Source organism: Miscanthus floridulus, chromosome 10 (assembly GCF_019320115.1).
Source record: "Miscanthus floridulus cultivar M001 chromosome 10, ASM1932011v1, whole genome shotgun sequence".
NCBI classification, from domain to species: Eukaryota; Viridiplantae; Streptophyta; class Magnoliopsida; order Poales; family Poaceae; genus Miscanthus; species Miscanthus floridulus.
This window is the reverse complement of record NC_089589.1, coordinates 11,522,019-11,538,333: the sequence shown is the minus strand read 5'-3', so window position 1 is coordinate 11,538,333 and position 16,315 is coordinate 11,522,019. Positions and strand designations below refer to the sequence as shown.

The window sequence follows — 16,315 nt, the reverse complement described above, 5'->3', positions numbered from 1 at the left end:
ATCAAGCTGATCCTTCCGGCTTGCTATGTGCCAGGCGCATCGACACGTTTTTGCGCCGATAGAACTGTCTTACCTTTTCATACAAATGATATGATTAGTCTAGTGACTCAGGCATTACTGGAAGGTCCTTTGGTTTCGTTTGTGCTGTGCATCTTTTATTATTGAGAAATTCTTCACATTTGTTGTTGAATTTTTGTTGCTAGAATAGCTTGTTTTTATCTTGGTTGAGATATTATGCTGAAATGTGCATGATTCTAGATGATGAATAAAAATCAATCGGATTGATTTTACAATGTGATTTTAGCAACCAGCTACTTCTGGCAAAATCATGCCACTTCAGACTATACTTGCCTCTTTGGACCGGCAATCTAATGCTTTTTACTGATGTTCGTGTCGTTGTGGTTGAATATTTGATACATACATTTGTTATGATGATACATCATTATGTATGGTTCTGTATGTAGTTATTACATTGCCTCATTACATCCAACTCCTATAAATGGATTCATTCATTTGTCTATATATTGTGATTTGCCTGTAATGTGATCAAAATATTTGCTACTCTTGATGGGTTTTCCCATTTGATGATCTTAATGTGCACCAAGATCTCTGAGGCCCATTACATTGCAATTAGAAAGACCCCGTTCATGTGAGCACTTAAGAGTGGCAGTAGGAGTTGGTGATGTTTTATGGTTGTATTCTTTTACATTGAAATTTATCCTACCGTGTCCTCGTATCTGACTGCCCTTGTTTGCTCTATCAGGAGCTTGAGGAGAAGTGGAAGGAGAAGGCCAAGGTTGCTTATGAGAGGAGGAAGCAACTAGCTAAGCTCCGCGTCAAGGCTGAGAAGACAGCCGAAGAGAAGTTGGGATCTCAGCTGGAGATTCTTGCCTCGATCAAGTACGAGAAGCTGTGCTTTCGCATCAGTTTTGTGGAACATCTGGTCCATTGTTTTAAATAGTTTGGTAAAAGTTTGTGATAGTATAATCTTGAGTGGTAAACCGTGTTGTCCTTCTGCGACTCCTATTCTGAACACATTTTCTAGCCGGTGAATGAACTGTTTGGTTTATCATATGTGTGTTTCACATTCTGAGAGACTTAAGGTCTCATGCTGTGACACACGATTATCAATTCAGTAGCGGTGATTAACCAAATTCAGTTGGGAACTGGCAGAACCCCTGTGCCTGCGCTGCTGCTTAATGCTGACACCGGTGTACAAGCTCTATCAGATCAGATACCAGTTGCTCAATCCAGTCTGTATGTACTAGCAGCACTGGATTGTAGCACTTGTTTTTTTCTCTGCTTTTTCATTTTTTTTGGTTTGTTTGTTGCAGGCGTTGCCCTAGAATCTCTGTAATTTTGCATATCATAGAAAATTTCTGTTTTTTTTTGTTTTTTATTTCTTTTGTTCTTAATTTCTGATCTGATTTTCTGGTTATATTTTTAATTTGTTTTAAAAAAAATTCTTGCATGTGGTTCTATTTGTTTTTCTGAAATCTGTATGGTTTGAAATCTTGTAGTGGTGGTGCGTGAGGTGGACGGTGGTGTTGGATAATCTGAGTGAATTTAAGGTTTGTTTCACTCGAATTTTGTTTATAGCTTTTTCCGTGTGTTTTGTCGTGTTTGATTACTCGTGTGACCGTTAAGCTTCAATCACACGATTTTTTTGTTATCTCATTTGTGTGATTTCTTGCGTCAAATTGCTTGAGTGTCCAAATGGATCAGATCACTCGAGTTCGAAATAGACAGATTCCGACGCACACGACGAGATGATCTCACGCACCGAGCGAGGTCAGGTAGGCCTCTGGTGTCGTAGCCATGAACGCCGCAAGCCTACAGGACGGCTTGCAAAAGCAGCAGCGGCCTGCATGGCGGACCAGAGTCGCCTGCACTTCTTCTTCTCCAGGTCCAGCGCGAACGACGCCACCTGCTGTTGCTGGCCGACGCCATCCATCGTTGCAAAGAAGACGAGTCCGTTCTCCTCACAGACCGCCCCGAGGCGGATCATCCTCGCGCCACCGGCGACGGGCGGCTGCGGCAGCAGCGTCTCCAGGTCGACGTCCCGCGCCTGTTCCCACACCCTGCGCCTCACCGGCTGCTTCCCGTCGTTCCGGGAGAAGACGTTCACCACGAAGGTGCCGGCGTCGCCTCGCCCGAGCTGCACCGCGCTCAGCACTCGGCAAACCGTCAGACACTCAGCAATTCTACTATTTCCGGTAGTGCCATCCGGCAGCACTGTGAGCCGGCGGTCCGGGTACAGGGAGTCGAAGCCGGAGTACATGCTGTACCACTTGGGCGACTCGACCGTCCCCCGCAGCGTGTCCAGACGGAGCCCGAACACCACCTTGCCGGACAGCCAGAACACGGTGCCGCGGACGGCCACGCCGGCGTTGTCGGCCATCTCGGCCAGCCGCTGGCTGCCGACGTTCGCGCGCGGAAACCGTGCCCTCGGGCCCCCACGCGCTGGTGTCATCGGACGAGCAGGACCGGCACGCCAAGGAGTCGTTGCTACGCTTGTAGAGCAGGACGACACGGAAACCGGCAGCGGATGGACGCCGCCGTCGTGGAGGTCGGCCGCGGCGAGGAACGCGCAGGCGTACCGCTCGGGCCTGTCGTTCCAGGCGAGGGAGGGGAGGTTGAAGACGCCGCCGGTGGTGAGGTTGACCACGACGAACCTTAGGACCGGTCACTAGCGGAATCCTCAAATTTGAGTATTTTTATGTTTGCCGAGCGTATTTTTTCAAGCACTCGGCAAACAAGCTCTTTGTCATGTGCTGAGTTAAAAACACTCGGTAAAAAAAACACTCGACAAAGAGGAAGTTTGCCGAGTGTAAAAAAAAAACACTCGGTAAAAATATAGTTTGCCGAGTGTAAAAAAACATTCGGCAAAGAAATAAAATCATTTTTTAGAAAAAAAGAAGAAGAAAAAAATAGAAAAAAGGTTGCCGAGTGCTCAGATCTAGAACACTCGGCAAAGAAATAAAAAAAAATTCTAAAAAAAGGAGAAAAAATAAAAATAAAAACCTTTGCCGAGTGCTCAGATCTGAAACATTCGGCAAACAAATAAATAATCTTTTTCTAGAAACTTTGCCGAGTGTCCACATCTAGGACACTCGGCAAACAAAAAAAATCTCGTCAAATACCCTCCCCCCCGGCGCCGCTCCTGTTCATCTCCAAAGGCGCTCCCCTCCCCACCCGAGCACCCCGCAACGGATCCGGAAATCCCAATCTCCCCTGCCTCTCCTCCGCAAGCTTGCGCCCAAGCCCCGCGACACCATCTACTTCCCCATCACCGACGACCCGCCCGAGCCCACCGCCGCCGACGAGGACGAGGACGACGGCGCCGGAGACGACGAGGACGACGCCGAGGACATCGCCAAGCTGCTCGAACCGCTATCGCGGGAGCAGCTCGTCGCACTGCTCCGCACGGCGGCTGAGGCGAGCCCCGCCACGATGGCGGTCGTGCGCCGCGCCGCGGAGGCCGACCCGACCAGCAGGAAGCTCTTCGTCCATGGCCTCGGCTGGGGCGCCGGCGCCGAAGACCTCCGCTCCGCCTTCTCGCGCTTCGGCGAGCTCAAGGACTGTCGCGTCGTCTCTGACAAGCAGTCCGGCAGATCCAAGGGCTACGGGTTCGTCCTCTTCCGCTCGCGCCGCTCTGCGCTCCGCGCCCTCAGCCGCCCCCAGCGCCAAATCGGAGGTCGTCTTGCTTTCTGCCGGATCCGGTGCTCCTGTGGCGGCAGCGGAGTGCGGCACCAACGCTGGGGACAGAGGGCGGTGTTGGCTTCGGGTCGGCGGCCAACATCGGCTTCGGTGAAGTTCCTCGTGTGCACGCCGGTGGTTGGAGAGGCCGGTGGTGGCGGCCGGTGCTTGTTTTTTTTATTTTATTTTTGGAAAAAAAGTTTGCCGAGTGTTTTTTTGGGCACTCGGCAACGTCTTTGCCGAGTGCCCGACAAAAAACACTCGGCAAACGAGAGTTTGCCGACACAGGTTTGCCGAGTGTAACACTCGACAAATCCTTTGCCGAGTGTTTTTTTGTGTTTCGCCGAGTGCCAGGGGCACTCGGCAAACCTCCTGTATGCGGTAGTCAGTGCCGGTCCCAGAATTTTAAGGGCGCTCTGGTAATCTCGTCGCAACAGCCTTCTCTCGACCATGTATAAAATCTGATAATATATAGACGCTAATTTTACTTGTAAAACGAAAGTAAGTTCAATAATATATTTTTAATTTAACATGTCTGATAATTATCGAGAAACAATGTAGATTAAGCAATATATTTGTAGATGTATAATAATTATCGAGGAACAGTGTAGATTAAAAAAACAATATATTCATTTTCTTTTCTGACGAATGTTTCTTAGGTAACATTCTAAAATTCTAACATCTAAATTAGAAGAAAAATATAACTATATGAGTACAAAGTGCTAAAAGTCTAGAATACTATATAAATAATTAATTTGGATTAAAAATAAAAAGGAAAAAAATACCTTGTGCCTAAACAACAGATCTGTGATCGCAATTCATAAGAAGCCAAGAATCAAGATATCGTCGTCGTGGAGCCATGTCTGGTCACCGTCCTCGTGCGCTGTGTCCATGTCTTTGATAGTCTAGCTCTTTACGGCGACGCGGCTCGCTAGCTCCACGTGTGTAAGGTGCACATCGCGAACTCACGATCAGAGTGTGATGTATGCAGCGTGACTCCTCGCCTCCTCTCTATCCAATGGCCGTGGGAAAAGAAAACTAAGAAAGAAATGCTGATGTTGTCTTTTTTAAGCCGTCTAACTAGTTCTATATCTCTCTTATCATTAGTTTGCTAATATCTAATAAATTATAGGATCTAAAGATTTGTATACATGGTTTGGTTCCATCTCCGCTTGCGCCCTGACCGTCGGACCTCATGCCCTACCCGTAGGACCGGCACTGCTTAGGGCCGCGTCGGCGTCGAGTACCACGTCCACGCCTAGGAAGGCGCGCCAGGTGGAGGGGGGCGGGAGGAAACGGCTCCAATCGCTGTGGTACTGGTGCTTCGTTCGATGGAAGAAGCCGACGACGTCGACGCCGACACGGTCGCGGCGGCAGATGAACTCGGCCTCGCTGGCGATTAGGCGTCGCCAGCGCCGGCAGTTGGCTGCGCAGCGGAGGAGGTCGGCCATGCCCAGATAATTCGCGAACACGTGGAGGAGGAGCTCGTCGATGAGGCCAAAGCCGCCGGCGTCCGCGTCCGCGTCCTCCAGGAGCACCATCCGCTTGGGGCACTTGCTGATGCCTCCCAGGGGCCGAGACGACGACGTCCTCTCGTCGGTGCTCGACGCTGCGGCGGCGGAAACGTGCACTGGCGTCGACGGCGACATCGAGAGGGATCGAGATGCAGATGCGTTGATCGAGAAGTTGGGAACTTGGGATGAGTATTGTTAGGACAAAATTTTACTTTTACTTTCTTTTCTATCTCAATCGTGGGCTGACTAGTGACTATATATCGAAGTCGAACCCAACGTTACAAATTACAATCCTTGGTCGACTCGTTCTTGATCCGGGGACATATAGATGTATTTTTATTTTTTTTATACTTTAACTACGAAAACCAGATCTGAGATTCAGCTATAGTTACCACTCTCAATTAAGGTAGTTCTGGTTATAGACTTGGAAATTTTAGCTTTTGACAATTTCAGCTGTCATGATATGCCCCCTGTTACATACAACAAGCAGAGCATTTATGCCGGCAAAACACTAAGTTTTAACGTCAGTTTATCTACTGATTAAGATATATTCTTTCCGTCCAAATCGTAAATCGATTTAGCTATGTCTCAAGTCAAACTTTTCTAACTTTTTTTTTTTGCAAAGAGAATGGAAATTATATAAAACTCGGCATTGTACCTCTCCAATTCCAAATTACATAAATATATATTATGAAATAAAAAGGATACAATATTCTATCCAGATCTTTCCATCGTATTCTTTTCTAGTGGCTTTCCTTGATGCAAAACAGAGCCTTGTTGAATACCGAAGCCAAACTGTAATCCTTATGTTGAATCTAACGATCAACCACAAATCATTAGACATGCTGCAAGATGCAACGTTCTGGAACCGGTCCAAAACACATCTAAAATGTTGAAAGAACATCATCAGTTGTATCGTCGGGTACAACATAGGCTGTAGATTCATCACCTCCCACCCTTAATTAGTCATGTATGCCTGATTTTCATATGGGGAGTGTCCAAAAGCAAACCTCCTCTTATAGATAATGGCCATAAATTGGACTCCTATCAATATATAAATGCCTAGCTACAATGGTGACCTCGCTGTGGCAATCACCGAAGTCATCGCAGATAATAAGATGCTAAACGAAAATCATATGATTTCTTCAGTAAATTTATTTGAGCAAAACACTAAAACAAACTAGATCTAAAAACTGCTAGAAAAGAGAGATGGTCCCCTCTCCATGTCACCGATAGACTCGCCAGAGAAGAAGATCGAGAGGGGCCATTGGCGGCAGTGACAATGGTGCCGAGGAGCAAAGGAGTGGTGGCTGCAAGGGTTCTTGGTGAACGTAAGGTCTAACCCCTAACTTCTCTAAGTTTACACAAAAAAAATACAGAAACATCTACAAACATCAACTAGATTTATTTGATACAGCATGAAATATATTTTGGTAATGTATTTATTTGATATTGTAAATGTTAATTTATTTTTCAAAAAAACTTAGTCAAAGTAAGATAAGTTCAACTTAGGACAAAGTTAAAAATGATGGACAGCCCCTACATGCTACATCACCGACACCGACCTGTGGCTGTCGGTGCGTGAGGCAGTGACCTAGCCCAGTTGATCACCGCGGAATGTTCAAATTAAAGGATGATTGCGCAGAACTAGTCTCTCACATCTACAACTTCATATTACAAGAGAGGTAGCTGGAAGAACTTTTTTTTTTAGAAAATGGAATCAGACAATTGATGGGATCAAGGGAACTCAGGCCAAGGGGAGACCTGAATACATCACAGCTTAGGCACAGTTTTCTAATTTTTTTTCCTTAGGTTTAGAGTAGATGATTACGAGTGTTTTCCTTCTTTTGGCTGTTGTCAGTCTGCAAAGTGTTGCATGGATTCTCGCTTTCTTTACTGTACCTGCTTGCATCAGATAACTGTTTCTCTGCTAACAGCATTGAATCCATGAGCCCAAAATATACTGCATTTATATAACAAATGTCCTTGTTTTTCAGCCGTGCTGATCTATTATATTGTACCTTCAGCATCCACTGCCTCCTCGCATGATATAACTACGGTTACATTGCTATATATTTCTGCGAAATGTTCCTTTAGATGCACATTAGTATTCTCTGTGGTACTAATGAAACCTCTCTACCAATTACCTGCATCAGTTGCAGAGATGCAGGGTGGACAAGATATAATCCACATCAACGCAGAGCTAAAACAGGCACGGCAGAGCGCGCCTACTCCTATGCTGCTTGTAAACGCAGTGCAAGCACAGTAATTTTGTGAGAGCCAGCTGTTGGCTGTAAAAAACCGGCCGCCGAACAGGCCCATATGATCTGACTTTGCTTCTAACTTCTGTCGATAGCCCCTTCCGGCTCATGGTTTGGACATGCCAGGCATATATTTGCACACGCCGTATAGCGATCCGCAGCCACCTCAATGACAAACAGACCACATGCAGCTCTATCTGCAGTGAAAGGTGCAACAAGAACAAACAGCCAACCTTTTATTCCATTCCATTCAATTGAATTCTATGGAGCTAGCCATTCATCATCCCGCCATGCAGGAATAAGCTACCTATAGTACACGAATCCAGCGGCAAAGACAGGACAAAAGGAGATTAGCTTTACCACCAGTTGCTAAACTCAGATATGCACCTCCTAAAGCACAATTACATGTAACGAACGCGACGATTTGCCTTTGGCCGCAGTTGCAGATTACAATTGAAACAAATCTCTCCAAACAAATGGCTATTGATACAACGGGTTTCATTCCCGGCAATGCATGCTCAGCGCACCACGTGATGCACAAAGCCAGTTAGATTCGGCAGCCTTCAAAGCTAACTCTGCTTTTCCTGCTGCTTGCCGCTGCATGCTGTGAGATGATGTCACAGTGTGACGTCGAGGACTTCTCGTTCATCGGTTCCATGCGGTAGAACAACGCCTAGGCAGTCGTATTCGTGTTGGTGCACTACCCTCATCACCAGGGCTTCTCCGTGACCGGGTTTTCCTGATTTCGTATCCTATGGAGTGCAAGTCATCACATATCTCATGCCTCGCCAGGGACACAAGCCCAGGCAATATTTCCCTCTGGAAATCTCTCAACCCCCTCCCTCTCTTCAGCTTAATCCCACATGAAGGCCCATCGTTGTCGGGTGCTCTCACTAGGACCGATTCCCCATCATCTTTCATCTCCTCTAGGCTCAGTATGCTTTCCTCAAAAGAATTCAATGAAGGTGCAGGTTCCTGCGTTGCATCCTCAGCGTCTGTTTCACCGTTGCTTCCAGGGCCATCTGTCAACCATGCAGAGTTGCTCGCAAACATGGAAACGAGTGTCTCAGCTGCTGTGGCAGCACTTTTTTCGTCCTCTCCCATCTCCGTTTCATCAAAGCCGACAGCTTCAGGCGCAACTGATGCTGCATTACATGACGATCTCGACCGTGGACATGCATAGTCGCGACCCTGAGGAGTTTCCGGGATCACAACAGACCTGTTAATTGCAATTCCAGAAACTGGACTCCGTACATCCTCACCATCCGTGCTCTTAGCAGCCATGTTTTGGTTTCTAATAATTGGACATTCAATGGGAGCAATATTTTGCTGAGCCTCATTCGGAGCCAAACAATGTCTGTCATCATTATTTACATGTTGCCTTAAATAACTGCTTTCAAAATTTGCTGGACAATCAGTGCTCTCAACTGCTACATTTAGGTCAAAGCCTTCCACTTTGTGATCAGATATTACTGTTATAGTTTCCTCTTGGTTATCCCTATGTACAACAACAGCTGCTTGTACTTGTCCCATTAAATTTGTGGCTTGGCTGCCTCCCAGTTTAGTTAAACCTGAATAAGAATTATTTTCACTGCTGGAACGAACTGAGAGTTCCTTTCCGTGGTACTTCCATTTCCATACAACCCTGAGACTCCAATCTGGAAATCATCTGATGATGGCTATTTTTTCTGGGAAGTGGATTTGATGTTTCCATAAAGAAAGGCTTGTGGCTCTGGCAATCACGAAATACACCTGCAGCCAACACTTCCCTTGAACTATCTGGAACAGTGATAGTCGTGGCGACTGTTACGGAGGATCCTTTCGATGATCCGATACTAGATTCACTTCCTTTGAGGAATGTTTTGCTCGAATTGTTGCAAAAACCTCCAGACTGTCTTGTAGCAGAACTAGTTGAAGTAGAGCACACCAATTTGGAGGGATCAGGACAAAAATTAAAATCATCCTCCTGGGCTACATTCAGATCGAATAAACATGCGTCCAGATGCTGTATTCTTTGTTATGGCAGGTGAATGACTGTCTGGAGTATCACTGGAACCAACTGAACCTGCATATAGAAGATTGGAAGAGTCAATCAAATAGCTCATGAGAATCTTACACTAATCAAGTGTGCAATAAACAACACAGTGCACAAGAAGTAGATGTAAGTGTAGCACAAAAATATATTCTTGCAGCAATCAGTTTGACTAACAGCACAGGATAACTTATTAAGAGCTCAGAAATTGAAGGCAGAGCCCTTTTAGGTGGTACCATTGCAAGAGCATTCAGATATGAATTCTGTTAGAAAATCATCGATGCAGCACACTGACGGCATCAAATCAATTGATGTGAAAGCGCACAAGATCACAAGTGGCATAGATCAAAGAAGCACACAACAAACAACACTGAGGCACAAAAATTGTTAATAAGGCTCAGTCCTTGCAGGCCTACATCCGTGGCGCAATGACTATGGGCGCCCTTTCCCTATAAATCTATAATCAGCAGCTACACCGGCATTAGGATGCTATCAGACCAGAGCAGCCATCTAAACCAGCCACCAAGTCGTATAACGGTTATAAAGGTGCCAAGGTGGTGCCCTAATATTTATGGGCTGTCCTGTTGTAACTAACCATACACATATTCAACACAAATCTAACAGCTCCACCTTGGCGAATATGCACGCCACCTTGAGGCCTTACACGCAATAACCACTGTGTATGATATATCCTAACATTCAGCCATGTGGCCTAAATCCCAGGGCAATGGCTATCAGCACTCCTCCCCAATAAACAGCAGCTCCAGCTGCATCAAGACGCCGCCGTCGCACAAACCAGCCATCAGATCATCTCACGGTTACAACAGTAGCACTTTCATATTTATGGGTGGATACAAAGCATGGCCTAAACTTTATCCATAACCACCTATCCCAATTTCAATTCAAGTCCTAACAAGACTGTAACCTGACCATATACAGATATGTAGAGCCGCTCCATATTAAGGTTTTGTTGTGTGTTATTCTTTGAAAAGAAGTAGTCTATCTATAGTATTAAGAGAAAATTGCTTTGATGTGCATTGACCGATACACATAACACATGCGAATTCTAGTAGTACCATTGCAATTTGCAACAGCATTTGGAATCTCCGGAGATATATGAAGTATGATATTCTAAGCAGGGCAAAGATAAGGAGGAATTTTGATGAACTACAACAACAACAAAGCCTTTTAGTCCCAAGCAAGTTGGGGTAGGCTAGAGTTGAAACCCAACAGGAATTTTGATGAACTAACCAGAAGTAACATAAGGGGCACTTTGATCTGTGCACAAGTGACCACGCATCACCAAAGAGCTATCCAGTGGAACAGATTGTGAATTATCTGAAAGACCACCATTGTGGTTAGCATAGTCTGCATCCTCATCATCCAATGTGGCTGGTTTCTCTAAATCAATGATATAGTGGCAACTAGACTTTCCCTGTACACTGCAATCCAATGTGGCTGGTTTCTCTAAATCAATGATATAGTGGCAACCAGACTTTCCCTGTACACCGCAATCCAATGTGGCTGGTTTCTCTAAATCAATGATATAGTGGCAACCAGAATTTCCCTGTACACTGCAAGAGTCAGGCTTCCTCGGAATTGAACCCTTGGCATCCAAATTCCCCCATGAGACCCCATTGACGAGAAAATGAGGGGCCTGCCTGCCTAGCTCATGACAATGGCTAAAACCATCAGGATTCTGTGTTTTATTCAAATCCACCTGCGATAGCAAAACCTCATCTCTTTGGAACACTTGCTTCCTCGGAATCGAACCCTTGGCATCCAAATTCCCCCATGAGACCCCATTGACGAGGAAATGAGGGGCCTGCCTGCCTAGCTCATGACAATGGCTAAAACCATCTGGATTCTGTGTTTCATTCAAATCCACCTGCGATAGCAAAACCCCATCAGTTTGGAACACTTAGGTAATAAATAAATGAACCGCTTTCTCTTTTTTTTTTAACTGCTCACCATGTGAGAAGGATGGTGAGCATATAGCAGAGCATCGGATGAGTGGTTCCACAAGGGTGTCACATCCATGACAGTGAGATTATTGTGAGTCCAATACAGCCTTCGCAAGTCCTTGACCTGCAACAAACACTAACGCAATCCATCATCACACTCATTGACAAAACCAGGGTATATAAACAGATACAAGTACAATATACCTACTTGGAAAACTAATCCCACAATAAAACTAATTAATGAATATTAGCAAAGTAAATGGCGCCCAAACAAATCGTAAAGCTGGCTCCTGCAACCTTGCGATTGTTTTCTCACAATTCTAATTACTTTGTGCGTTGTCTACTCACAATTCTAATTACTCTGTGCTATTGCAGAGACTCCTGCAACTCTGAGATTGTTGCAACGGTACCAGCTCCTCCATCATATTAGGCTACAATAGTTCCATTTGACTACACGTGCAAATTTTGAGATGCTTTGTTGACAGTTTGCACAGGCAACTTGTGAGAATGGACGTAGACAAATGATCCATTAGTTTTCCCTTGAGAATTAACAAATCTGACATTGCTTGATCTAACAAAAGGTGATTATACGGTGCGCCTCAGTGTTATTTTGCTTGGTTTGTGAACCAATGAACTGTTATTTTGTATGGCACATGTGGACCAGTCACCTGTTATTTTGCTTGAATAATGTGAATCCAATTAACAGTTATATGGACACAAGTGATGTGTGTCAATTGTCATTATCCATTAGTTCTGCTTTGAGAATTGACAAATCTGACATTGCTTGATCTAATAAAGGTGATTATTGCAGTGCACCTCAGTGTTATTTTGCTTGGTTTGTGAACCAATGACCTGTTATTTTGTGTGGCACATGTGGACCAGTGACCTGTTATTTTGATTGAATAATGTGAATCCCATTAACAGTTATATGGACACAAGTGGTGCTTGTCAATTGTCATTCTCCTCTTATTGTATTAAAAAAAGTTAGCTCCCTGTAGTAACGCACCGGCACAAGTCTAGTATAATGATAAGTTAAATCTAATATAAAATGGGTGTTTATCAACCAGTAGTGGTTCTTTCATAGGAGTAGAAAATTAGAAGATTCACATAGGTCAAACAAATCAAGTAACACCAGCAAATTGAGTGCAACCCCCAAAAATTGTTCTGTAATCACCCTAAAAATTACTGCAACCAACAACAGCAAACTCACCCATGGACCCGAGTACACGTCACTTGTATATGTGTCTCAGTGTATCAATTTTTTTTTTGCAAAAACTGCAGATCCGACGGGGGGAGGGGAGAGCGGGGTGTCCTCCTATACATGATAATCTACTGGTACATACACTCTCAATCCACCACTAAAAAAGTTTAGATCTGACGGGGAAAAAGGGGAGAGCAGGGCCCTCACCTTCGGCTCGGGGGGAGTGCCTAGCCGGGATGCAGGTCGCCGGCGCCGGCTGCAGGGACCGGTGGAGCCGGCCGGGCGGCGTTCGTTGCAGGGGAGCGGCAGGACGGGATCCTGGCCGACGACGCCTACTGCACGAACGGGTTCCTGGCTGGCGGCGAGGCCGGCCTTCAGGTGAGCAGGGACCGGGAGCTCCTTCCGGCGAGCAGGAAAGGGCAGTCTCCGATGATGCCGGCGCGGGCCCAGGCGGCGTAGGGCGGGGGGCGCGCCATCGCTGAACCCGCTAGTGGGCTGGCGGCAGCTTGGGCTGGGGATTGGGGAACGGATGGGAGAGGGAGAGGGAGAGGGAGAGGAGAGGGGATATTTTTTTCTTATATAGCAGTGGCAGTGGTGGGTAAATTTGGCGAACTTGACGGGGAGTTTCATAACGCGAATGGTGGGGAATGTGGAGCGGGCGTGGGGGTGCGGGGAGCAGGGATTTTTAGCTCTCAGGCCGGCATCACAAAAGTGAAGATCGATTCTGTCGGATTCTTTGATGGAGCTGTTAGTTTTTTTTTTTACCGTTCGGCTACAGTGAAGTGATTCTCGTCGAGAAAATCTGGAGCCAGGAGCTCTACCTTGTCTCTGCTTTGTATTTTTGTATCGTAGCTAAGGAAGAAGAAAAAAAACAAGTTTTAAAGAAAGGGATTGATGAGGTGCTGACAGTGTGTCCGTATGGGCGTGATTGGTTAACTCAGCCAGGCGCGTACCTGCCCAGCCTGTCTCTCGAGCGCCAGGCTCGTAACATGCAAGCCGGTTTGTTTGGATGGTCAGGCGAACAGAGACAGGCCCGAGCGCGCAGCTGTTTGGGTGCATGCGTTAAGCAGCTTTTTGGCTCGACCACTAAGGCCTCCTTTGGTCGTAGGGCGTAAAGTTTCAAGGTATCATTTCGAGTGTTATATGAGATGTTATGATATGTTTGAATACTAATAAAAAAATAAATTATAGAATATACTAGGAAATCACGAGACGAATTTATTAAGTCTAAGTAATTCATCATTAGCGCATGTGTTACTGTAGCACTTTATTGTCAAATTATGAACTAATCAGACTTAAAAGATTCGTCTCGCAAAATAGTCACAATCTGTGTAGTTAATTATTTTTTTAGTGTACATTTAATACTCCATTCGTGCGTGTCCCAACATTAGGGTGAAGAAAACGCACGCCCGCATGCGCGAGCTGCGCTTGAGCGAGCCTGGCCTGGAGGAAATGGATTTCGATTTCGTTCCTCCCGGCCAGGCCGAGCGGCGGCTTTTGCATGCGCGCAACCAGGCCCAACCTGCTGCACAGGCATCAAGCACGGCGAAGCTAGAGTAGAAATGAGGGGTGCGCCACTTCAGCGTAACTTTACGTTAATATGCTACGTGAATACGGAAATTAGGAGACATAGGCCCTCGTGTTAATGAAATACGTGGATACAAATTTTTTTCGTGAACATGCTTTACAACATGTGTTTCATTGAGAGGATTAGGATACAAATTGTAAAAAGAACATACGTACAATAATATGAGATATGTCTTAATGATAGCCATTAGATTTTTCTTAACTATACTGATCGTACTGTTGGATCCTTGGACACATCACATATATTTATTTTATCCACTCACACTGCATTCACCTAAACGTGGACAGAATCAAACTCAGATAGATTTTTGAGAGTGTTATAATGGTCGTTCAAACAAGTTTTTCTAGGCCACGTTCTTAACCTGGTCCTACTTCGACAACACTACTGGAAACAGCAACATTGCCGAGGGCAAAAGACTTTGCCGAGGGCCTGATTTCGGGCACTCGGCAAATCCTTTCTTTGCCGAGGGCCGCCCTCGGCGAAGCTTAGCCCTCGGCAACGGCTCGTTCGCCGAGGGCCGGACCCTCGGCAATCAACGGCCCACGGCAAAGGCCCACCTTTGCCGAGGGCCGGGCCCTCGGCACAGTACCGCCTCTCGGCGACCTCGGCCGAGCGTGACGGCGGCACCGGCCGTCAGCCTTTGCCGAGGGCTCGGCGTTAGGCCCTCGGCAAAGAATTTGGAAATAAAAAAATAAAACTCTTTGCCGAGGGCCCGTTGTACAGGCCCTCGGCAAATATTTTGAACGGGATGGCGCCGGCGGAAATAAAAAGAAACATCTTTGCCGAGGGCCTTGGATGTTGGCCCTCGGCAAAGAAATTAAATAAAAAAATAAAAAAATCTTTGCCGAGGGCTCTGGATCTAGGCCCTCGGCAAAGAGGGGACCCCATATAAAAAAGGGAACGGCCGGGCGGGCGGCCTTATCCCAAGCCGCGCCCGCCCGAGCCGCCACTCGCCCGCCGCCGCCAGCCGCGCACGCCACCGCGCCGCTCGGCCGCCGCGTGGACGCCCGCCGCCTGCGCAGGCCGCCGCGCGCTCGCCCGCCGCCGCCGCGCAGGCCGCCGCCGCGCACGCCACGGCACAATCGGCCGCCGCGCGGACGCCGCCGCCGCGCAGGCCACCGCGCGCTCGCCCGCCGCCACCGCGCAGGCCGCCGCCGCCCCTCCCCCGTCGCCCCCCCGTTTCCTCCTCTCCTGTCGTCTCGCCCCGTCGCCTGCCCACGGCCCGCCGCCGCCCCGGCCGCGTCCTCCGCCGTCGTCGCCCGGAAGGTTCGGTGCCTCTGCTCCCTCCCCAGTCTCTTCTTTACAAAGTCACCTTGATTTCGCAATCTTGACCTGAAACCTTGAAATGTTGTTATTGCGCATCATTGTATTGCTTTTGCATGGATTAGTCTTTGTTGCTAGTGAACTGATGATTATTTCTGCATAACTGATCCGTAAAGGGACGTTTGAAATGATTCTACTACAAAGCTTAGCAAAATCTGAATAACAACATTTATGCTCGCTATTAAGTATGAATGGAATTAACTCCTATAGGAAGAGAAAAGTGTAATGTGCTTACTTACAGCCCGGAAAATTTAGGATTTACTGGTTCAGTACTTTTCTGCAGTTGCACTTGTTTTATTCACTGTCTAAGCGGGTCATGTTTTGAAGCAATTACTTGGGCATGCAATGCAGGTGGTTCTGGATAACGGCCTCGTCTGGACGACCTTGCCGTCACCTTCACTTCCCCGTCCCTCGGTCGAGTAGAAGGTAAAACCATGGGTTGTCGGCCATCGCGCCGTTTTTTGATGTGGATGGCCTTCGTGCCTCCCATTGTTGATGTGTCGGCCTTTGTGCCGTGAATGTGGGTGTTGGCCATCGAGCCGATTTTTTTTGCAGGTTTTGGAAACCTCCCCGTACAGGGGAGGTTCTGCCGAAATTTTTAACTTATACCCTTTTTTTTGCAGAGCAGAGGACATCAAAGGAGCTTCAGAGTGCGGAGGAGCACGAGGAGGAGGAGGAGGTCGAGGAGGAGCAGGGTGCGGCGCCCGAGGACGAGGGAGGCGAGGCGTCGGGT

General features: G+C 47.0%; 1 non-coding gene and 2 pseudogenes across 1 annotated transcript; 2 read left to right on the top strand and 1 right to left on the bottom strand.

Annotated features, from left to right (window-relative positions):
* Positions 1-252: 252 nt before the first annotated feature.
* On the top strand, positions 253-326 carry LOC136490440 (small nucleolar RNA R12; annotated as a pseudogene).
* A 206-nt stretch (positions 327-532) lies between these two features.
* Positions 533-617, top strand: LOC136490433 (small nucleolar RNA SNORD24). The gene has a single exon (XR_010767720.1). It is a non-coding gene; the product is annotated as a small nucleolar RNA SNORD24 (small nucleolar RNA).
* A 7,239-nt stretch (positions 618-7,856) lies between these two features.
* Positions 7,857-13,215, bottom strand: LOC136486245 (uncharacterized; annotated as a pseudogene).
* Positions 13,216-16,315: the final 3,100 nt, after the last annotated feature.